Here is a 25,410-nt window from a genome sequence, read left to right as displayed (position 1 = left end):
CTGTACTCTAAATTAGGCCTATTATTAAATCATAAGCAGCTGCCGGGCTGCTTTCACTTCCAATTTACAGCGGTTCCATAATACAACAGTTCAGCTGCCTGCTAACTTTAAAACACGCCACACCCCTGCACTCTGTCGAATGTATAACAGTGAGGCAGAAAGAACTGCCGAAGAATATGTTCCGAGCAGGTTGATTAAAAGAGACTTAAATGGCCACAATGCTCACATCTTAATGTTTCTTGTCACTCCTCTACAGAAACAAATAGTGTCAGAAACAATACACACCTGTACACTGTTATACAGTGCATTGCAGCTCTAAGGTAATCGGTTATGATGATATATTTAACTACATTATGTTTTGTTTCTTACAGGTTTTTTAATGACCTGGGTAAATTGTTACTACGCAAGAAAACTACAAGGAGACAGAACAAGGTGCTAGCTCTCATTCAAACTGACAGTCACTCACTCCATCCATCCAGTTAACCAGCTCAAAGGAATGAAGGCCTGATACGCAGTGATACTACAATAATGTGTCGATAGATTATTTCAGGGTTAAATAACTTGATTCAATGTACAATCACACACTGTATTTAAAGCAGCTGAAACCACACAGCTTTTAGGCCCATTGCGTTCATCCTCAGCCTAAGCAAAATCTTATTTAACTGAATTCGAGCTTCCATTACAGACAAAATAAAATAAAGCCCTTAAATACTTCCAAACCAATTGTTTGTAGTTTTTTGGGTGATATAACAGCAGTTTCCAGAGTTCTGGTTGCATATGTTTTTGACAATTAAAATATACAGTCACATTTCCAGGGTGTTCATTGCTATTATGGGGTTGTCTGCTGACCAGACCAGTCTTAAGATAGAATGTATGGATAAATCTAAGACATACGGCATCACTCTAGATTTTAATCTGGACATGAGTTGAAGTACATTTCTGTAGTTTTTTATTTTATGATCTATGATGGTGGGTACTGAGCATATTAAGGCTGCAGAACATGCAGGAATTAATTTGAAGCAAACACAAACGCTGACCTGAATAACACACTTCAAACAGCATAGGAGGCTCCGATGTTGTGTTTGGTTGAAATGAAAACCTGCAGACTGTTGAGTCACAGATCACTGATACCCTCTGTTTAAATCCCATCTGACAGCAGCAGAGCCTGGGGAGGACCACGTGTTTGTAAACAGTGACGTGCACTTCCCCTCCACCACCATGCCACTGCAGTGGCGCTGTGGAGCCACCGGCTGCAGCCAGGATCCTCTGTGTTGACAGTGTGGGAGAAAAAAGAGGGAGATGGGGGATGGGAGGATGGTAGAGAAGAAGGGAATCTCTGTCTCTGCTTTGCCTCTCTCTCTCTCTCTCTCTCTCTCTCTCTCTCTCTCTCTCTCTCTCTCTCTCTCTCTCTCTCTCCCTCCCTCCCTCCCCAGTTTGCCTCTGACTGCTGCCAGTGGCAAACTGGGCCCATACTGTACATCTTAAATCAAGTCACGGCTCAAAGAGATGGGGGGGGAGGATGGAGGGACACCAAAAGACAATCAGGACATGACAATGACAGCCATGCAGCACAGAACCTGCTGAGGCAACATCCATACAACCTCGTTTTTGTTTGAAATGGCATTTTCAAACAAAAACTATCTGTCCATACGAGCGTTTTGGCTCCATATCAGTATTAATCCCTGTCCATACTAACATGCCTGAAAACACGTATCACTCACGTATACTGGGCTCGTCTTCCTCAAATGCAGGCAATTGTATCATTGTTATTGTAGGAATTTAACTGCATAACAGCTGTTAGCAAAGACAACAGTATCACCAACGCTGGTAATTGATAATCCACGTTGTGTTCTACACTGGTAGCCAAGGCTAATGCCAGTTGTTTTCTTCTAGAGATTGGTAATGTGATAGAAGCCTCACGAATCTGCAGAGGCTACATTGTGACTCACAACAAACAATCACCAAGCAGTTGTGAGTGTCTACGTCATTGTTTCCAAACATCACAGTTTCTACCCGCCCTGACTATAACGCCGCCCCGGAGTTTTCAAAATAAAACTGTATTAGTATGGATGTAGCCTGAGAGAGCCAGAGTGAAAACATATTGGAAGAGAAGGGGGGGTCTGTGCCTCACAATATGAAATCAATATCAATATGAAGTAAAGCATATTTGTCTTGGGTTACCAGCAGGCATTTATAATTCATTAGCTTAAGCCCACCCAAAGAGGTGAAGTGATGATGTACGTGCAGACATTTAAGTCTACATGCAGGCAACACAGCTGTTTTCTTTGAAGGGAGGAGGACGAGGGCTGCTTGTTTTCGACATGCTTTACATTTAGAACTGCAGCTCTCGGAATTTAACTGTGCACACTAACAACAGACGGCTACAGCTCAGGCGGGTCGTCCATTAACCAGAAGGTCGGTGGTTTGATCCCCTTCGGTCCCCATGCCTTGGGCAAGACATGGAACCGAAGATTGCCCCTGACCGCTGTTCCATCAGTGTGAATGATGTGTGATAGAAAAGGTGCTGCATGAATGGGTGAATGTGACTTGAGCTTTGAGTGGCTGTTAAGATTAGAAAAGCACTTTGTAAATACAAAAAATGTACCACTACAAATGTCTGTTTGAACTGGGGGCTGTGCTCATTCAACACTTCTCTCAAGTAGCCTGGAGGGCAACAAACAAACACACACGCACACACACACACATACACATGCATTTAAACAAAGTAGCCACTGCTAAATACTAAACGGTGCTCTCTCGATGGATCCAGTGAAAATTCATTTTGTTTAGTTAAGGCATTACTTCTTCATGTTTAATGTTTAAAATGTTAAGAGCAACACGAACAGTTACATCACATACTTTACATACCTGACACTACTCGTAGTGAGTTTATCTGCCTGTGTAAGACTGTAAAAACTCTTTGAACAATGACTTGCACTCTGGACACACGAGTGTTAACTGTTTGTCAGTGGATTCTTTGCTTCACTCGTTCCCTGCCTGCTGAGTTGCTCCTGATAGCTAACCAGCAGTCTGCTGTTTAGCAGGCGTTTGGTCGAAGCACAAACAGCAGGTGAATGAATGTAATGAAATGTATATATTGCTAGTGTCTGCTCTCTCTGTATGAAGCTGTTTTTTAAAAAGGATCTCTGTGTTGAAAGTTGAAGCATCCAGCACTGACAGTCCATAGCTGTATGCATTTTTTTTGAGTATGCATAATGATGACAGCTCAGTGGTGCAGCTCGTTTCCTATTCTGATCAATTGTTCTGCGTTTGGATTTCTAGAAATGCTCAATATTGTTTTAGTTGCCATTTGGGTCCATATTTCAAGAATTATTGTCAAAAGTGTTGCCCGTGCATTTACATTTAGGAAAGGAGAATTGGACAATGTTTTTTAAACTCAAACACTACTGATGTACTTGCAATGTGATTATACCGTAAGTATCCGCCTCAATTATTCATTGGTATCAGTACTAGTCAAGCTCCGCCAAATATAAATAATAGAAGTACTGTACATGCTTCTCAAGGAGCATATATTTTTGAACAAGGTTCCAATACTTCAATGAAGCTATGTATTGGTTTTATGTGAATGAAAATTTTATATAAAAAATATTTAAGCATTAAAAGACGCTGCTGACTGTAAATGAGCACTTTATCTTCGACAGTGGTAGGTATATGCCATGAAACGGAGGAAGCCCACACACTGCATCATGAGTGTGCCTGTCTCCTGCAGTCTGTGATATCTTCCATATAGATGCCATGTTCTTTGAAGGCTCTCGTGCATTGGATATATAAAGGAGGCCCAGGCTGTGATGTCTGCTGCTCTCGTTCTCCTCTGCCGGTGGAAATAGGGCTCATTCCCACTGAAAGGATTTGTGAGAGCTGACAGTTTGGCTGTATTTTCCGAGCAGCAGAAATAAATCAAGGCAGTGGGGGTGGAATGATTCAGGACAAAATCTTATTTTCCATAGCATTTCACTCCTAAATGCATCAAATTCACCTGTTGCCCAATAGAGCCACAAATGAAAAAAAGATTCTCACTAATAATGTTGCCATAGGCAGAAAAAAGGTGCAGTGAAAAAAGGGACAGAGATGCTGTACTTTCAACCTGCAGTAAACCATGGGTAGGATTTGGCAGTAATGGGATTACATAATCACATTGAAAGTAAATCAGACAAGGTTGCATTGGAAAAATGAAAACGTGTTATTAGATTATCATTACATTGTCAAGGATTATATGGTATCACTTTGATTGTATCTTTAAAATTAGCATTTTTTTTAAATGATTGAACTTTTTTCATGAAAGCTAATGATATTAAATAATTTAAAGCTTGTTTGACAGACAGGATTTCTTTAACAGGTGCTTCACTTTGTCTGCAGCAGCAGCCTCTCCAAACCAGCCTCCATTTCTGGTAATATCACTTTGACAATAAAAGGGCCCGACGCAAGAACGGTTGTACAAACCAAAAATAAAGCTGCTCTCATCCACTTAACACTCAAATTTCCTTCTCTGTTAGATCACTAACACTGCAGAAAAAGTGTGGGTGGGCTTAGCTTGGGTTTTGCTTCCGCTTCAAGTTTGTTGTGACCACTTTCTGTGCAGAGCTCATCTGCTTATTTGCATCTCCCACAGTCGGGAGGCTGATAATAGTAGCAATGACTTGGCACATCAGCTAACATCAGCAGATTTTTATTCCAACACATTGTTGTAAGGGTTAATGAATTTGACCAATTATGCTCTGCTGTCTATCAAAGCAAGTTACTCCTTTTCTGTTGCTAGGTTTGTTCATGGTAACTTAACTAATATTTGTTTTTGATGTGTTCATGATGTATGCACAACTTCTTTGTTCATTTTTTTTTTGTATTGACAATGATAGATTAACAATTTGACCAAGTTCAGACAATCTCATGGAAGTTGAGTTCCATTGTGGGTCATGTGGGTCCCAGGTGTTGGTATTAAACGTAACTAACTAAGCTACCGTTAGCCGACTCAATACTGCTGCTCAGGCCATCAAGCATTGAAAATTACCTTGATTCTACAACTGAGGAACCAAATGATTAATACTTTTAACATAAATATTGATTTTTTTTAGTTACTTCCAATCGAAACTCAAACTCAGATTAATAGGCAAAATAAAAAAGTTTTAGAGTTACAAAGATAAGCTTAAACATGAAATGACAGTTCTGTAAGCTTGAGTCAGGGCCTTCATAAATTCTGCATTGCAGTTGTTTAGGGAGCAATGACAACAGCAGTGAACCACTCTCTGCATGAGGCTCACCCCTCCCCCTCTCCAGTGCTCGGCATACTGGACTCGTGGAGTGGCAGATTGCAATGGCAAGCCTCGCTCTGCCTCACATAGGCCATGTGAGGTCAGCGAGGCTAGCTGTATGTCATGACAGATGGTAGCATGTCGGCCTTGCCAGCTAGCCTCGCTTGACGGCCAGTTAAACCTGCTGTGGGCACTCCGTGTCCACCTGAACGGAGCTGGTCATTGACGATCACTGATTCAGCGTTGGTTATCTCACCGAGAATTACCGTGCTGGCTTGGATTAGAAGAGACCTCGTCTAAGTCAGAATCCCAATCACTTTAAGGATCTCTTAAGAAGGTTAAGTCTGATATGCATGTACCAGAAACATGTCATGGTTACCGCTCGATCTGCAGCTCTCACAATAGTGCCGAGCATCACTTTGATTTTAGCACAACAGGTGGCAAGTGGACATGCAGTGAGATGTGTCTATGGTCAAACACAATTTTTTGAGAACGACCCAAAAACTACACTAAGTTACATCAGAAACATCAGAGCTAAAAACTCCTATTAAAGGTTTGAATCAATGATGTCATCAAGATATTAACTCCGTCTAAAAACTCAAGAATGATGATACAAATTAAAAAACAAGATTTACCAAAGCCTTGTTGTAAATTACATTAACATTAGTGTGACACGAATTATAAATTTCAGAGATGGCTTTTACATGTTTTTGGTGATTTTTAACACCTTGTGGTTTTTCTGTTGTTTTGAGTGGTTCTAGTGTAGAAAGATGTTATTCCACATACCTTTACCTACATGCAAGAACCAGACAAACAACTATTTCCAGTGACAGACTGCAGCGATATACAAACGGGATGAGCCAATTTATTGACAGCTGGGGGTAGAGGTGAGCAAGGCTGTAGTCTTGGGTTAAAATAAGATGTGGTGATCTCTATTACCCCTGTAAGCACCCACTGACCCGCCAGCGCAAGACACTACTTTTAATGAGAGCAGAACAAAAATAGACTTTTTTTTTTGCCCGGCTGATAGATTTGTCTATTGTGTTCCAAATGTTGTGATTCAGGTACAAGAAATTCATTTAAAAAACACGTTGGCACATAGAATCCAAGTGTGTAGAGTTTAAGCAGGGGGTATTAACAAATAGAGGGATTGAATCGTTGTAATTCCAATATTTTTATGTTTTTGCAATTGCTCTCTTATTTATGCTCTTTACACTCTATTTACTATTGCTATTTTCATATTTCTAAATATTGCATGTTGATTGCATATCTAATTATTACTTTTATCCCATTTGCTGCTGCAATACAGCAAATGTCCCCATTGTGGGAGTCAAACTAATAAAGGAGTATCTTATCTTTTAAACTTTTTTACTTAGTCCCAAGCTCTTTGCCATCGTTACATTTTGCTGTCCATCGAAGTCATACATTTTATCTTAACTTTGCTGGCCAATTTCTTGGCTCCTCTGATGTCCATCTCTCCTCCTCTGATTGTCTGTCCAGCATCGAAGAAAATTAACAAAAAGGCAGCTACGTAACAGACTGCATAGTTGAGTCCTGATTGTATGTACTAGTATAAAACAGGGCTAGACTGATAACATTAGCTCAGACTCAGAGGCCAAGTCACACCAGCTGAACGTATTAGCACATCTTTTAGAAATATGTGGTGGTAGGGGGTTGGTGACATGGTGAACACTACTCACAGGGTTGGCTGTAAAACTACAAGCTAAATGCTAGCATGCTGGCTAGCCGAAGTAGCAGCTCTCCCAGTTATTTCTTATTTTTGACCAGCTGCCTCTTAACTGTCTGCAAACCATTTTTCACTTTATTGACACCTGAAGCCAAAAATGAGAAAATGCAGGTTAACTTCTCTCCCATGAGAAAGAGCCGGCATTGCTTCTATTCCATTGGAATGAATTTCACCTCTTTACATACTAGCTTGACCAGGCCTTATCGCAGATTCATTTTATCCACCATTTACATGGTATCCAGGGATTGTTTTATTGCATGTCTGTTACTAAACCTAAATTACCTAAGCCGTATGTGCATTTAATTATCACCTTCTCTCTCTTCATTCCTCTACAATTCTATTTCTCTTTCGGAGAAAAAAAATTGGATTTGAACTTGAGGGTGAAGCAGGGACAAGCTCACTGAGGTGTGGAGGTTTTGGCTTCCTTTAGGAGAATGAAGAGGCGTAACATACAAGCTAATTTCTAGGCAAACTGCTGCACTGAATCAACACTGTGGGCTGAATCATTTTAAAACAAAGACATCTTTCTTCTCTTGTTTCATACAACAGCCTTGTGGGAGCAACTCATTGTTCCATACTACTGCATCAATAAAAATACAGAACACCTCCAAGAGTCAGAAGTCATGTTTTCTTAAGACTCTTCACAAAGTGGGTAAGTGACACCCTGCTGACTCTCTCCTAAAACCAGCAGCCAGTAAATCAAAACTCTGTGATGGTATTCTGACATTTCTATCATTCTGTCTCACTCCCATGAAAAACATTTTACACTTGCGTAACAACGCATGGCTTAGTGTGAAATTAAAGACAAAGTTGGTCGTGAAAGGTTTCTGTAGGGCACAAACAAAATGGGTGTGTTGTTGGCTTTAACAGCTCTGACTCAGACTCAGTAATTGCTCGGAATACAGCTACCCAGTAGCAAGTTGAGCTACATGCTATCCTCAGCACAAAAACAACACAATAAAAATCACACAACAACACAGACATTTATGAGAGCAATATGCTGCTCTGACATCACTGTTCATTTTCACCAAATAAACCTCGTCATCTGTTCCATGTTAGTATCGCAATAGAAAACCATTTCCTGTGCTACATACAAAACCACTACATTTTCTGATTTAAAATGGGAACTATGCATGAGTGCTTATAGGCTATTTATGTAAACAACACATACGCTAGATGACTAAGAACTGCAGTGCTGAAATATTTCAGCATGAATGAAATAAGCACGCAGAGCGTGATGAAAACAAAGCCCTCCAATGAGGCTGACCTGACATTAAAACAGCTAGCTGCCAAAAAAGGGTGACAGCAGTAGCGTAGTCGTCACAGCAAAGCTTCTTGGTTCAACCGGAGAACCAAATGAACAGCGTCAGTGAGTCAGGCAGAATGTCCTCGGGTATACAAACGTAAACAAACATGAGCATCACCAAGGAGACCGATGGCTTCTATGCATCCTATCCCGCATTTAGCATTGCGTGCTGCTGGGGCAGAGTTCACAGGAAATCTGCAGTAGTGTGAAACAGTACAAAACAGGAAGACAGCAGAGTTCTTCCACTGGAAATCCAACTGGAGCTGTCAAAGCTTTGAGGAAAACACGGGTAGCTAAAAGAGTGAAAATAAACTCACTTCCAATATGTTTGTTCTCCCTGAATAAAAGACACTGAGGAGGGGGAAGTGAGGCAGAGGGCACCAGGGTTTACAGGAAATGTGGTCAGAGTGTGGGGAAGCAGTGGCACTAACAAAGCTACTCTGTGTTACAGAGACTGTCAATCAGCCTCCGGCATTTTTAAATCTATAATGTTTAGTCCGGTCAAATCAGACTCTAGTTTGTTTGCCCCCTTGGTCCAATTAATTTGGTAAATTTGAACACAGCAATCCAACAAGAACAACCACAGAAGGAGGCTTTAAATCTGGTTGACAAATGAGTTGCAAGCTGTTCATTAGTGAGGAGAACATGAACCAATCTGGAACAGCTCCTGTAGCAAGGTGCATAAGTATGGAAATATGTGAAATTACGAGTGCAGAGATTAAACATTTAGTCAATTAATCGATTATTCAATCTAAAAAATATTCAATAATTCCATGTCAACTGACCCTTTTTTCCAACAACCCAACTGTGAATATAAACAGTTTTTCTGTATATTAAACCATGTATACTTGGGTTTTGGACTTATTGACAAAACATCTGAATATTTCAACTTGGCTCTAAGAAATTTAGTTGACCAAACAATAAATGGTTTAAGTTGTACAACAGTTGCTAATCTACGTCACCTTCTTGACATCTTGGAATGTAGGACATTGTTCTGTCCTTCCCCGGACACGTGTAACTAATCAATCTTCACATGGGTTATTTAGGGGCTAATGTCAAGTTATTCAAGAGCTTTTATAGTGAAATGACAAACTACAATTCCCAAGTTGCCTTGTCTTTTGAGGAATTTTCCTGTCTGAGCTCAGACAACAATATTTCACAGCCCCAGCTGGCTGTAGATCACTCACCACAGTAGTATGTATGTATGCACCACCAGTCTGATCAGTCAGGGCCTTGTACCATGGGCTCAGAACCTGCAACAAAAAAAGATCCAACACTCAGTTAGAGGTCTCTGAAATATTATATGAGACACAATAAAACTGACAATAAAGTTTTTTTGAAAAACAGTAACCCTGCTTCACCTAAAATCCGGGGTCACAGAAGAACACATTTTACCTGATCATAACCTGTGGACACATCATTTATTACAGGACTCCGAAGGGAACTGCAAGGTTTATTCATGAGCGTAAACAATATCAATTATTTATGATTACACAGAACTTCATGTAACTGTGGACTTTGTGTTTATACAGTGCTTGAACAGAGCTCTGTCCATACTATTAAAACATATCAGACAGCTTTCAATTTCTTTGAACTTGGGTGCATTTTCCTTTATGGGACGCGATGAATTGTGCAGGAGAAGCTTTTGCAATGTCTTCAGATTATTTATTTTTGTCTTCTAGTTTTGCTATGGAGCAATGTTTTTAGATTATCCCTATTTCAAGTGTATCTGGTGCTCTGCTGGCACATCCATGAGGAGTCTTGGAATGGAATTAAAGCTACTAAATCAATTCAAGTCTTGTGTCTTGTGTGATAGAAAACTAAATTAATTGAGGTTTTGCGCTATTAGTAAAACAAGGCTTTTTAGCATCAACTTAGGCGTTAGAAGAGATTGTGAATTGTTGAATTGTTTACTATTTTGACACATTTTATACACCAAAGAATTAAAACCAGAGCACAAACAGTCTGCAACAGCCATAGCCATATACATGTATGAAACACTTAATACACATCCCTGCTGAATCGCTTACTGAGAGTGGTGGTAACATTTTAATGACTGCAGCAATATCCCAGCAAAACACACAGAAAAAGGCTGCTCGCTGGCAAACAAATGTAAACAATGCTGGCTGTGGTCTCTTCAAAGTAAATCTGTTATACTAATGTTCCAATAATCATTAGTTTCAAAGCCCAAACTAAATAAAAGTGCACCATTGAAAAACACCTCAATCAGAAGAAATAGTCCCAAACAAAATGAAATCTTTGCAAAAGGGTAGTGTAAACTGGTAGTTCAAAACTTTACCCCATAAATGATTTAATTAAGATAGGTTTCTTTATTTCCAGAAAGTGGTGGCTTCCAAGTTGAACTGGTAACAGCTCCAGATGAACCATTGGTCCCTTGGATGGTAGTAAAATAAGAAATAATCACCTTTTCACACAAGTTCACCAAAAAGGCCACAAAGCCAAGATAAACAGTCGAGCTGCACAAATTAAAAACAGCTTGAAGATTTCCAATTAAATGCATATTTTTACACCGACTGTATTTAATTACATTCCATGTAAACAGTTGACCTGAAATCTTAAGTCAGAATGATGTCATATCTGCATGCAACTAGAGCTAATGGGTCTCTCTCTCACACACACGCACAGGCACACACACAGGCACACACACACACACACACACACACACACACACACACATTCACATACAGTACATACACACAGCTTTTTGGTATGACAGCATTTGTAGACAAGTGTCACCACATGTAAAATAATCCCTAAATTATGCTTTGAAGTCAAAGTTAAAAAAAGCTGCAAATGTAAGCCAGCACTACATGAAAACTGAATGCTCTTATAGTCGTTTTTAGACATGACCTGCAGGTAAAATCCGAAGAATTGGCTACAGAGTCTACCCGTCGTTAGAGATAAAACAGGAGGGAAATGTTATCACCATTATCAGTATTATCGCGGTAATGTTAAAATGTGCTGTAAATTTCAAAGGTTACTGATACACAAGCTTTACTAATTTCACAAAATTTAACATTGACATAATATCAATAAAAATGATGATTGTGTTTTCATTATTTACATTTATTATTTGTTACATTAGGTGCAGACGTCGAGCCCAAATATTTGTTAAATACATAGGCATTTGTTAGCTATGGCCAGAAATGACAGTTCTCTTGCTGTTACAGCACCCACCTGCCTGCCGCTCCTTCTTACATGTTTTTCTAACACCCAACATATGCTGTGCCTGCATCTTGGAGACTTGCTGATTTTGGTTGATGCTGGACAGTATCAACCAAATCATTATGGTACAGTGTTTCCACTGGGATTTTTTTTTGCATCAATCCACTAAGGCTTGTGTGGTGAAAAACGTATATAGCCTTCACTGTATCAGGGTGGCCTGCTGGCCCCCCCTAAAAAGCACCACTGCATCGAGGCGCATTACTCAGTGCCGGTCAACAAGTGACTCTGCTCCTCTGCTGTATTTAATCACTCACACACAGAACTGATCTTCTTAAAAACCTTCTGAATTCTTCTGCGACAATATAGTTAAAACAAGTTGTGTCATGTAAAAGCTTTGAAATCAACACTCTCTGTAGAGCCTGTAATGGTTCTGTGATTCAACTCTGTGCTAATTAATACAGCTGCAGACAGAGGGGCTGGATTGCATAATAGTGCAACGTCCACTGGAAATCACTGAACATTATTTGTTTCCAAGCTCCCTAGCCTTGCCCACTGCTTCCTTCCCTTTTTCCCCTGACCTTGATTCCTCCTGTGCTACATTCTCTTAGGTCCCCTTTAGTCGCACTTTCCCTGGATGCCTATGTCTTTCCTGTCTCTGCTGCGTCTCTCGACAGTTCTGGTTAGACTGAGGCTGCAGAGCAAAAGGAGGGATAATGTTACCACAAAGAAAGCAGTAGTTGGGTGTGGCCAGAGAAACACTGAAAAGTTGCAGGTTGCTGAGGGCTTGCTAAAGGATACGACCCTGTCATGGCAGGAATGAGCAGTGTTTCCCAAAGAAGCCCATTTTAAATAACTGGGTGATGTGAAAAACTTGACGTAGTACACATAAAAGTAATCATGAGTCATACTTATAATAACGATAGTGACATAGTTAATGAGTGTTTTTAGGGGGGGGCACTGGGGCTCGCTCACAGTAGAGGGTGGTTATCTGGGTCTAGGATGGACCCCTCTATAGGGGAAGATATCACTGGGATGTTAAAAGGTTATTTCGCTCTCCCGTTTAGAAGAATTGTCATTTTCGAAACACTTCTGCTGCTGCAAGATGCATTGCAGTTTTTGAAGGAATGTGGAGTAGTAGAGTTTTAAGGGAAACATAATACAGTTTTTTTTCCCAGAATAAAGATCCATCCAGATGTGTTTTTTCTCAACAAAGCTCTTTCAGGTAATGGATTTGGAATGGTTGAAACAAATTAGCACATGACAGTCTTCTTAGCTATAATGTTTATTTACTTACTCTCATATTAGCATATTAGCTTAGCTACAAGACTTGCCTATCTGCTTAGCCTCTTGTTACCAACTGCCAACACATGTTGTTTCCAACTGCTAACGCTACCTCACTAAAGCCGTTTTCAGACACGACCTGTGGGTAAAGTCTGGAAAATTTGGGCCCATATTTGTTTGCTTTCAGTTATTTTCATTTTCGCGCGTCTGTTGACAGACATTTCCGCGCGTCTGTCAATCCCCCCACTCGCACGCAGCAAATCTAGCGCTCTCATACAGAGACGAATGCAGTGGGAAGGTGGTGTTGTAGTTTGTAAGATCCCAATTTAACATAGCCATTGCCCATTGCTTTACCTTTATTAAAGTTCTGCCCTTTGAACATTTTACCACAGTAATTAGAGTGCCCTGTTTTCAAATATGTAAAATTTACAAACAGAAAAGTAAATCTCTCTTTTCTCCCATAACACACACTGTTCCCCTATACATAAGGGAAGCTTATGGACCACAGGCCTTTCATTTATAACAGCCATGCCACATCATAAATATGGGTCAGATCTGACGTACATGCTAACTCCACAAATCCACAATGAGATCAGTCTTTGAATGCTGGCCAATCCAAAGCCATGTGAGACCAGCTCAACTAAAGCATAGACACTATGGACTTAAGCCTGTCTCACACATAAACACATTGACTTCTAAAGCAGCACTGAGTCCAAGCTATCCTGATAATAATGCAATACAATACATTGGAGCACTACAAAGATCCGCTGATATTTAGCTGGAGTTAAATGCACCTCAACTTCCACTCATTAATTACACAAGCGACACCTCATCAGAGGGGAGAAACCTTGCCTAGTAACCTACTAGATCCAAGCTACACAGAGCTTGTTACAGGGATAGATAAACAGTGCCCCAATCAAATTGAAACTCTTCCATTCCTGAGATATGTTGTTAAATAATGGCCTGAAAATGTTTCAGCAGAACATTATTCAATTACACATTTGTCTGAAAATGTGTCATGTTTAGCACATTATTTGTTGAGTTACGTACCAAAAAACGTTTTGTCACATCATAATAACCTTTGACTATCAAATCTAATTAGTTCATCCATGAGTCCAAACTAACGTGTGTGCCAAATTTGAAACTGGCCAATAGACTATCTGTAAATTAAAGGGTTGCCTTGTGAGAATGAAATTAACGAAAGTTTTGAAATTTGCCAACTGTATTGAATAATTATTTGTCCTGCTCCTGGATATATTTGACATACATCCAGTATGCTCATTTAGTTCCTCCTCTGAAACTTTAAGAAATTCCTTTGAGGCATTCTTGAGATATCACATTAATGAGAACAGGATGGACAGATAGACAGACATCCCAAAAACCCCAGCTAGCGGCTGTAGCTGGCATGTATGAACAGATAAATAAATAAAGGAAGAACTAAACAATTTGTTAATATGATGTAAGACATCCTGGATGCTACCATATCAGAGTTTAGGCCAACATTGCCTATCCTGCCCTTTATAGGATTCAGGCAAATTGGCACTCCAGCCAAACTCAATATCCAAGGCAGTGTCAGATTTTCTTACGTTTATGGATAATATTATGAATGTGGCAAATAAGAGCATATATTTTTCATTTTATAAATTGGAAATATTAAAAGTTAAGCGATAGACTGTGTTTTCAGGTCTAAAGGCTGATGGTAATGAAACGTCTGCTTTTGTTTATGCTGGTTAAAAACCAAAAGTGAGAATAGAGAGCTTGACATGCTCAGCAATACAGTCAATTGAAGTAACTTGCTAAAGCAGAAAAAGCAGCAGATAAGCAGCAACAGAGGCAGTAGCTGTGCACTGATAACATCAGGCCAGTTGTCATGCTGTCATACCTGCAGCTATCAGTGGAGACTCTTCCACAGCAGAGGCAGAATCACTAATCTGAACACAGAGCTTCTTTTAGAAGCAAGGGTTACCCAAGGCAACAATATTAAACTACAAGTGCTTCTGACATCAAATTGAACAAAGCCTGTGTTTACATTCCAAGGAAGATTGGGGGCACTTCATTATGCTGCCTTGTGGTTTGCATTATTTTAGCTCTGTATGGGTGGTCCATCCTTAATTAAATCAAGACCTATCACACATAATTATAATGACCACATTTCTTCTATATTAAATACTATTCTTACTGTTTCAACTTTACACTGAGCCTTCTGGTGTGTCAATAAGTAAGGACCAGTACAGTAAACAGTGCAAGGTTCATATCTTTCAGTTTTGGAAGTGCGCAGGGATCTTTATAGAGCAAACAAAGGTTAATGACACTTGCGTGTCTTGTTCAACAAGAAACGCTTTACAAAATAACACTACTTATATTGAAGCCTTAATACAAACAGAGGTAAAAAGCTAACATTAGGATAACCAGTAACAGTTTGGGAGAATGCAAGAATAAAGACTGATTAAAGATTTAATCAGTGGTTTGGTGCAGGGCATATGATGATATATGGCATACGCCCACTTTCAATAATCATAGCACCCACTTCTAAGTCACCTCTAGTCCACACCATTCAGTTATTGACAGCACGCATCATCTACCTTAGTCTGCCTCTGATTGGTTAGTTAGGATAAGAGTATCAGAGTGGGCCACTAAGAGGCAGAGTAGGGTGAGTCATGCCTTACTATATAGTAATATTTACAAATGGTAGGGCTGTAACGATACTCCAAATCCGCGGTTGGGACAGTACTTATTTGTGCTTAAATCACAGGATAAAATAATAAATGTAAATTGCACAAGTCTACTGTGTTCCCATTGGCTAAGACATACCTATCAATCGCAGATTCAGGTCATGCGACAAGTCCAAAATCACACTCAATTGACAAAATCCAACATGTGTAACAAAAAGGGTATTGCAATGAAACAAGGAGTCGGCAGTCCAAATCCAAAGAATCTACGCAGAATCAAATTAAACACTTAAGTGTTAGCATTAAAAGGGACAAAACAATATTTGCATGGCAATTCTGCATTAGCACAATACTACACAGTGCACTTCACATGGTGTTCCTGGTTTGTGTATTTCTGGATACCTGCCTGGCCAACACAGTTTGTAGCCGGATGAAGTTGGACTACACAGTGTTATAGGGTGAGCTCAGATCATATTCTTTTAAAGAGCCATCTACACAGCACTCCTGCTGTGGCCTCACGGAAATGTACAGGAAAGCACTTCTGTTGGTCTAAATGGAGACTGAATATGAAAACTATATAACCTAATATCAGGACATTTGAACCAAATCAGTCATAATAATGTCACCTTACTGGTTTATCATCTGAACCTGTATCACTTGGAATATATTCAAATGAATAACCTCTAATTGTTACAGGCGGCTAAGCTGTGTACTGGCAATGTGGGACGGAAGCTGCAGGGTAAGAATAATCACCCTCACTCTCTGCAGTGGAGAGAAAGAGGAGCTGCAGGCCTGCACACTTCAAAGCCTTATGGGTAAATGGGGGGGGGCACCCACCCAGCACAGACGCATTCTTTGCAGTGTTGAACTTGACCCCTGGGGTTGCCACACACCATGTGACTGCTGTCAACTGTGTGTGCTTGTATGAGAGAGAGAGAGAGAGAGAGAGAGAGAGAGAGAGAGAGATGTTTTTGCATTATAAAATTATATCGAATAAGGCAATACTACACAGAAATAAAAGAGATTGGCATTTTGCACCTTTAATAATTTGTCAACCTTACCGATACTTCCATAGCTGGTGGAGAAATATTTTCCCAAAATGTTCCAGCTGATCAACACATAAAAACCAAAGTGATGCACACTTTGGATTTGCGCAGCCATTGGCTGGCTCAATTTAAATAAGATATTGTCATTGATAACGCCATAGTTAAGTAATTGTGGTAAAAGAAGCAAACAATGGGTATCCACACTGATTTGCCCATTCACTACGACCCTAACTCACATGGTGCCAATTGGTTTGGATTTTCTTTTTGTTTGCAGATCTTCAGTGTATTCAACTTCATAAGATTTTTCAATGAAATTACCTGTCAGCAATAACCAAAATCGAATGTAAACATCACCGATAACACATGAAATAATACAATCGTAAACTTCTGCGAGTGTCTAACCAATCCTTGGTGCAGTCAACGACAGAGGTTGGGTGAATGAGGGTACTGGATGGTACTGGATACTAAAACTAACTAAGACCCTCCGGTCCCATTTGGCATCTCTTTGCGTTGGGTGTAAGATGGAGCCAATAGACTTTAAAAGTCAAATAGTGAAGGACAGATCTAACTTGCGACTGATGTGAATATTTTATGACTCTTTTGATGTTTATGTTCACTAGAGCTGCCTGAGCTCAAGTTAGCGTCACAAATTGAACAGACAAGTTGCCCAGAGCTCTAAATCCCCCAAATCCCAGTTAAGTGGTTGTTTAAAACAGTAGATATGTTGATTAGCTGAGACTCTGACTACTCTTCCCAAAATCAACACACAATCAACATTTAAACTTTCACCTCTTTCAATCTTATTAAGATTACATTGTTAACGATGAAGCTAATCCTACTACAGTTGTTGTGGCTTGAAAATTAATCTAGCTATGCTTTAGATTTAGCTTATAATCAAGCTTCTCAATCTTAACTCATCAATGTTTTTAATGTAAATGTTGATTTCTTGTATAAAAAAAAAAGAGAAGAAAATATGAATTTATATAAATATCTTTCCACACCACAAAATATCAGATCACTGAGTTTTAACATTTAACATCGTCTGACAGGTTTTGTTTCTACTCTGTACTCATTTTGGAGGTTGTACTTAATGGTGTTATTGTGCTGCAATGGAATGCATAGTTACTGTATGTGTCGAGAGTATTTAGGCCACACCTTTCCATCAGACTCCAGCATTACAATATGCGGTATTATGTTCCAATGAGGGGGAATGGGCCTGACCTATCACAGTCAAAAGCTACTTTCACACATGCATTGCAAACCTGAACTATTCTAGACATCACCGCAGGAGCTCTATGTGCGAAAGCAAACGTCTGAATCAGTTGCACTGGACATTAAACAGAACCTAGTTCACAGCTCCCAAGAGCAAAGTTTGTGTAATGTCCGGTTGAGCTAATGTGGGAAAAGGAGCTAGTCCAGACCAGCGAGAAAGTAGGAGTGTTGACATCACCTCTCTCCTGCACATTCTGTCCAGGTGCCACCCCTCTCCACAATCAAAGTATGTTCTGTGAGTCTTTCACAGACCATCTCCAGTTGTGTGCTGCAAGTATGAAAGGGCAACTTAGGACAATGGTCAGACAAACAGCAAGAGTTGCTTTCTGGGAATCCTGTTTATTTTGTGGAGCCATTGCTTAACTGTTTAGACAACATCACAAATTTCCAGGTCAATTTCATTTAGTCAATCATCAAGTTACTGCAGGACTTCAGACTGAGTCATTTAGTTGTTTTTTGCAACCATTTCTGGAGACAATGCTTCTAAATTCTATAAGTAGGTGCACCAGTGGAGACAAGTCGTCCAATCAAGGACAAAGGCAATGTATTCAATTGGGAAAAATAAGATTTTTTTTATTCAGATGTAAAGGTTAGGATCAGGGTAAGATTCCATGAAATTTACGCAAAAGTTACCTATGGGAATGTGTCTGTAAGATAGCTAGTGATTGAGAGCTAAAACGAGGCTTATCGTAATCATACCATTGTGGGATTGAGACTATTCTACGCCGGATGTAGAAGGTTCAAAAATCAAAATGAGATGAAAATGAAAGATTTTTAAGACTCTCCTGTCCCACTACAGTCACACATTTCTAATGGGGACAGTTTCGATGAGGAATCAGTACATGATCTTGCATTAAAACAAAAAGGTCACAGAAACGTGTTGCGCAGTCTAAATGGCTGTCATGGTGCAAAGAAATGAACGCCATGTACCTTAAGTGTTAGCATTAAAAATGACAACACAATGTTTGCATGGTAATTGTGGATTAGCACAATACTACAGAGTGCACTTAACAAGGTGTTCCTGGCTGGTGTATTTCTGGATACCTGCCTTATTTCGCGGGTAAAACTAAATTCGCTGAATGTGCCGCAAACTTACGACTTGATACACTGGTAAAGCAAACTGGCAACATGAGGCTTAAAACTATGCAGGGACTTAATACACTGATGGAATTTCAAAGCCTTTGCCAGCAGCAGGAATCTAATAATCAGTCTGCAGAAGAGGCAGTGATGACAACAGGTTTTAACACAGCCTATCACGTTGCAAAGAAAGAGCTCCATTTCCCCAGAGTTGCGTTTTAATGTAAAATAAAAATGAGCAAATTAGGAGCCCTGTACTGGCATCACTAAAATTATTGCTCAGGTTGGGTTAATTTTATTTCAATTCATGACTAAGATCTCTCATCACCTGTGCACATGTCGAGGATCGAGCGCTGATCCATATTTGTGTGTCTTTCCATCTCATGTCAGGCCATTACCCAACTAAGGAAGACATTTTCACTCACTGCATTTCTTTGTCCATTTTGCCTTTCCTGTTTCAATTCACAACACAGACGAGCACTGGTTATGTAACTGTACTACTCCACCACTCTGTGATTTAATAAGGCCAACTAATCAATGTGTCCTGTGTAGATGACATGACTCAGCTGCCTCCACTGTAACTAACCATATTCTTGTGTCATGTGCTCATTTGTTGGCTCTAGGAAAAACAACATCAAGGACAAATTAGAAAATCCAGGATATAAGACACAGTCTTCGCATTATATTTCAGAAAAAGCCTTCCAGTTACATCCAGTTCTTCACTGTCGAAATTACCAAGTGAAGCTGTTCAAAGAAACGAGTGACTATAAACAGACAGAGGCAGCACAGATTACTCTCACTGCTCCATTTTAAATGCTGGTGTCTGGTACAGGATGGTCATTAATAGAAAACTTGCTTGCAGTGTAGTCAGGGAAATGGGCCAATCTGAGGATGGTCAACAAGCGGTGACCCTCAGCTTTCAAATACTAATCAGATTGCCATGCATCTTTCTCAGTGACAGCATAGGAAATTGTAAAACACACAAGTCAAATACAGCCACTCAAAGCTTTCTGTTGTTTATCTTTACAAGGACTGAAAACACTGCTCAAGACCTGACGTGTGAGTCCTTATTACACTAACTCACCACAACACTGTAGGAAACTGATGGCATTTGATGTTGCTTGTATTATTTTACTTCTCCTAAGATAAGATATTACCCATTCATGCCACTGCAGTGGTTTGTGTTTACAGAAACAGATGCCGGTACTGATTTGTCGTTGATATTGGCAACCTCATATACTCCCATCATGTATTCTGATATCAATGATTGGTAGGTGTACTAAAGGGACAGTTTGGCTTTGAGAATGTGCTGTTTTCTCCTTTCAGCCATTGAGATCCACTAGAGGATGGACATAATAGTAGAAACACCTTTCAGTCGGCTGCAATATAATATAACAGACTTATGGGCTACAACCAAAAGCACTAGGTTTTAAGAACAGTAAGCTCTGTTGCTGGGCTTTTGAATTAGATTATTATGATGTTGCCATGTAAACAATTTGATGTGCAAGTGGTGAATATTATTCAGCTTAATACAGGCCCAAAATGTACTAATTTAAATAAGTAATTTTTTTACATCGTCCTTTTTTCTAACCTAATTCTACAGAAACATTACTGTGTGTATTTTCTCTAACAATTATGGCAGTCCCCGAGAATCATTGGTCATATACATTTGGGTCTTTCCCATTCCTTTGAACAAGAAGGTCTTTTGGACCGCACTTATTGTTGAATGATGTTGGATTACTATTTCGTATGTTTCGGGGATAGTTGTGGTAACATGTATGTAATATGCTCTGACGGGAGGTGGAGCAGAGTGAAACAGCTAAATGCTACATGACAAACAGTCAAGATGTTACAAGACAGAAATGGGGTCTTTTTGGAGATGGTATTTTATAATGTGTTTTCCACTCTGGAGGCTCCTTGATGTCAGGGTCTGTTTGGGTGTGATTAAGCACCCAGACAGTAGCTTACAATATAGCAAGCCAGATTAATTATGATTAATGTTGCTCACTGAAATTAAGTTATGTGCTAAAAGGTTCAGCAGTGGAGCAGAGTGGGAGCCCAGCACATGCTGCATATAATTGACCAATTAATTGGTCAGACCTTTCTTTATCAAACAACCCACATTACATGTGCAGGTGTGACCCTGTTCTTGATGAAGGTCAGCGAAGATGCACACATTATCTGGTGTACATTGAGAATTGGGTATACAGAGGCAGCTGTAACAGCACAACAAAGACCAGGTTATTGGATTTCTACGCCGTTGTCTTCCTGTATTGTTCCCAGCAAATCATCACAAACCAGTAAATAATTAGTGCTTAATGTATAATCATTTGTGACATAACAACAACCATGTCGTAACAATTAACTAATACAAAACTAAAAGAAGTCAGGGCTGGGATCATGACAGCACAAAAACAAAAGCAATAGAGGCAATATCCAGGGATACGTATCCCCTCCAGACTGAATGAATTGGATTTTTGTTTCTGGTAAAGAGGCATCTGAATTCAGTCAAAGCCACTTAGCTTCTGTACTAACTACAGCTCCACTGTCTTTCTTTCTGCAATATATAAATGCATAGAGCATTTCTTGCATTGTTTTTCAAGAGGTGACAAAAAAGAGGGAGACTCTCTTCAAATACCAAAGACAAACAGGGCCTATAGTTGCACCTGAGACAATCTGAGCATTCATCTCATGAAGATGTACCAACAGCTGCAGACTACGTATGCCAGTGGCCACATAAAAATACTTGTTTCATGTTTGGCAGCTGTCCTTGCTTGACACACTGAGCCAGCATCAACATACGAGCACAGAAGAGAAGAGTACGTGTTGCCTTACATGTTCTGTCAAATGTTGCACTTTAATACACCACTAAGGGGAGAGAGCCTACACATTTGTTGTGCACCTGTGCAGCAGAGGTTTACTGGCCAGATCCAAATCCAAAACAGCTGATTAAACAGACCTGTCATATGATCACATCAAAGCAAAAAAAAAGATATGTTGGATATATTCACTATGTTCAAACCACCAAATACTGGATGATAAGCCGTGTTTTCACTTTAGTGGGGGGGGGTGTAACGGAAATAGTGATAAGGGAAAACTTTAAAAAACTACAGATATTGGCAGCAGATGTTGTGCTTCTGTGTTTACGCTAAAGCACACTAAAAGACTGTTATCTGATACGAATACCAATGCTTAAGAAATCCAGTATTGGTCAGTCTGGCCCTACTATAAACAGAGACCAACATAATCACATAAACAGAAGCTATTTTTTGTCTTTGGATGATCAAGGGTTTTTGTGTGATACTGCTCTCCAAGGCATTCCAATAATTTAAATAATGAGCTTAGCGCCTCTAAGACATCAGGGCACATCCTCATACATTACCATTTACATAACCCACTTTACATATTAGCAGCAACATCTGATCAGAACCAAGTAACAGAGGCTATAGAGAGAAGAATCATTGAGGCAACAGGCTACTACAATGTATCATACAGAATGTGTTTTGTGCCAATGAGCCAAATTATACGACTCAGATCTCAATGGATGCCTACAAATGCCCTAACCTGATTAGCATGGCTCTACTACCAACCTTTTCCTTCCTTGCACAGATACTGAAGGCCTATCTGGGACTGGTACATTGTGTCATTGAGTTGAGCTTCACAAGGTTGGCAAGTGGCCCTCCTGTGTGTGTGTGTGTGTGTGTGTGTGTGTGTGTGTGTGTGTGTGTGTGTGTGTGTGTGTGTGTGTGTGTGTGTGTGTGTGTGTGTGTGTGTGAGTGAGTGTGTGTGTTCACCCCTCCCCCACACCACCCATGGCTTTGGAGCAACCAGCTGCACAGCCCTCTAGTAAGCTTTGAATGAGATTTGACACAAAGGTAATAAAATAATATGAAAGTGTTCACTGCACTTTGGCACATTTAGGGGATCTACTGTACGCTGGAGACCATAATCAAAACCAAACAGCAACATTTGTTTACAATGAAACAATAACTATGGACTTGTAAAGCACAACTCCACAAACTAGTCACTACAACTGTGGCACAAATTCCTGGCTGTGCAGTTTCACTTTTGATTTATGAATGCTGTTATTCTGCTGCCTTCTATAAACAACACTTACACGGGGACACTTAGAAATGAGGTACAAACTAACACAAAGTAAACAAGAAAGAAGGGCATGGATTAATAATGTCCAAAAACAGGATCCAAAGTCACCAAAATAAATAGCGTAGAGTAAAAAAAGTTCACACACAACATTTCATTGTGTATTCCAGCCGCGTGGAATCTGTGGAGACGATGTGTCCACTGCTGAGGGTTAGAGATCACATCCTTTAATTCACAGTAGTTGCAGGAGGAAGGGCGCGATCACAAATACAAACCACGCACGAGAAACTGCCCTGTGAGCACATGCACGCCGCGCGCGCGCCCCCCCCCTCACGCGCTGACGCTGCCCATCCCCCACCCGGAGAGAAAACACACAAATACACGTCCACGGCGACACCGTAACGCGCACACGGCCAGTGTCTAAAGTCAGCGGGCACCGGTGTGCGCGGGGGCATCATTTATAATGGCGGTAATAAGGTAAAATGGCGATAAACACTCACCAGAAGCTCCAGATCACACAAGGGGGGTGCCTGCTCCTCTGTGCTCCTAATATGGGATCTCCTCCTCCTCCTCCACCACCGCTGCTCTCTGCCTCTGATTCAACCTCGACCGAAGCGTTATAACGGCCCGCAGAGCCGGCCAGCCGCTGCCGGGGGTCCCCAGTGAGCGGTGTGTTTGGATACGCGGGCACATAGAGTGATAAATCCCCAGGAAAGAGGCGCTGGGTGGACAGTAGGTCTCTGGATTGTAGCTTTGCTCGCTAGTAGAGAAAAGAGCCAAACGGTTCAGTAGCAGCCAGCGGCTCCAGACTGAAACACAGCAGCTGACCCGCCAGGCGAAAATGAGCCAGGCCCCGGCTCCGCTCTGCAGGAAGCGCGCTCCACTCACATAAACATCAAAATGGGTGTCGCAGTGTGGAGGAGGGTGGTTGGCTGGGGTTGGCGGGAAATCAACAAAACAATGTGCAGATATACAGTTGACGTTCATTTGACGCCCATGCGATTTCCCAACCCCCACATTATGGTTAGTAAATAGCTCCTTTAGGTGTTCTGCTCGCTAAAGCTGCCTGAAGAAGGACGTTTTTTGGTTATTTATTTGAAGCAATACATCAAAATGTGTAATGTTATTGCTTACATTTTATATTTGAACTTCTTTAGCGTCTCGAAAGATAGGAGTGGTTGATAATGTTGAGTGTGAATGTAGTAGTGGTATGTATTATGAACACTGTAGTATAAATTAAAAAAAATTCCCAGACGGATCGAGGCTTTTATTTTAAAGTGTTCTACTTTCATGTTTGTATTGTTTCTTAACTTATGTTTAAATCTCGTGCGTATGTTCTTTTATAGTTGTGTAAATGCGTAGGTTGGCCATTATATTCAGTGTATGTGTCTTCCTAAGGGGTCAAATGTTAAGGATTATAGATGGAAGTACAGTGGGCGGTTTATTTTTGCAAACTGCATTACCCTCACTTCTGTGAAGTGTACTTCCTCTTTGCTTCGGACTTTCCTTGGGAAGGCACTGGGCCTACAGTATCCACACGGGTGAGACCGGGAAAGTGTTATTTCTTCACAATTACAGATGCTGAGAGCCAGTGTGCCAGAGAAATTCTGTGAATGTCCTGTCCTCTGTTACTGTTGTTGCTGTGGCTGTGAATAAACCGCTCAAAGATACTTTCCAGGGAGTGTGTTTTTCCTTTGCCTACAACACAACGCAGGGTTAGATACACTATATGAAGACAAAATTGTGTTTTTATTATGATTTTTTGGGCTGTGTTTTACATGTCATGTTTTTATGCTGCACTGTTTCTTTTTTGCACATTGGCCTTCGAGAAACGCCATTTCGTACAGCCGTATACTGTGCGTGTGGATGAATGACAATAAGGTTGATTTGATTTGAACATGGAGCAAGTTGAGGCTCAGTTAAGCAGTTTCCAGACATGAACTCCAGAGAATGTCCGGAGAATTGAGTCCAGACTTTCTTCAGAGTCTCTGATCATTCAGTGATGATGCATTTTGATTGATGCAGTCAAAACAACACAGATATCTCCGGAGTGTTCAGGTGACTGGTGGCACAGGAGGCAGAGGCGGGATGTAACGCATTCATTCTGTTCCAGAGATTACATGTACCAGCGTCGGCCCTTATCACCAAAAGCTTCGTCAATGGGTGTTGCACTGCTTTTTCATCCCAAGATATTAGTATTCTTTTTTTTTTGTATTGTTTTTTTCTTCCGTTTTTGAGTCCGTCACATGTTAGAAATGTCATCAACACACCCACTAGCTTGCAGTGAATCCTGCGGATGATCTCCTGCTCTGTTCTCACACGGGCTCATTTTGACATTCGACAGGGATTTTACTTGGGGTCTGGACATTCGCATTCTCAAACACAGCCCCTCTGGAGAATGCGGGAGATTATTTGGAGTTCAGTGCATGTCTGAAAGCTGCTTTATTTAGTTTATTTT

At 40.5% G+C, this 25,410-nt stretch overlaps 1 protein-coding gene across 2 annotated transcripts in view; it reads right to left on the bottom strand.

Moving 5' to 3' along the window:
- The window catches only part of LOC118120774 (F-box-like/WD repeat-containing protein TBL1XR1), a 38,998-nt gene extending 15,191 nt beyond the window's left edge, over positions 1-23,807 (bottom strand). Inside the window, exons 1-2 of one of the 2 annotated variants that reach the window (XM_035176034.2) lie at positions 23,453-23,807; positions 9,508-9,573 (exon numbers count right to left, since the gene is read on the bottom strand). The gene's annotated coding sequence lies outside the window, so the exon portion shown is untranslated. Of the gene's footprint in view, positions 1-1,037; positions 1,237-9,507; positions 9,574-23,452 lie in introns of those variants that run through there. The other variant, XM_035176036.2, reaches the window with a different exon arrangement.
- Positions 23,808-25,410: the final 1,603 nt, after the last annotated feature.

The sequence above is a fragment of the Hippoglossus stenolepis genome, chromosome 14 (assembly GCF_022539355.2).
Source record: "Hippoglossus stenolepis isolate QCI-W04-F060 chromosome 14, HSTE1.2, whole genome shotgun sequence".
NCBI classification, from domain to species: domain Eukaryota; kingdom Metazoa; phylum Chordata; class Actinopteri; order Pleuronectiformes; family Pleuronectidae; genus Hippoglossus; species Hippoglossus stenolepis.
The sequence above is the reverse complement of the archived record's forward strand: the minus strand, read 5'-3'. Positions and strand labels throughout refer to the sequence as shown.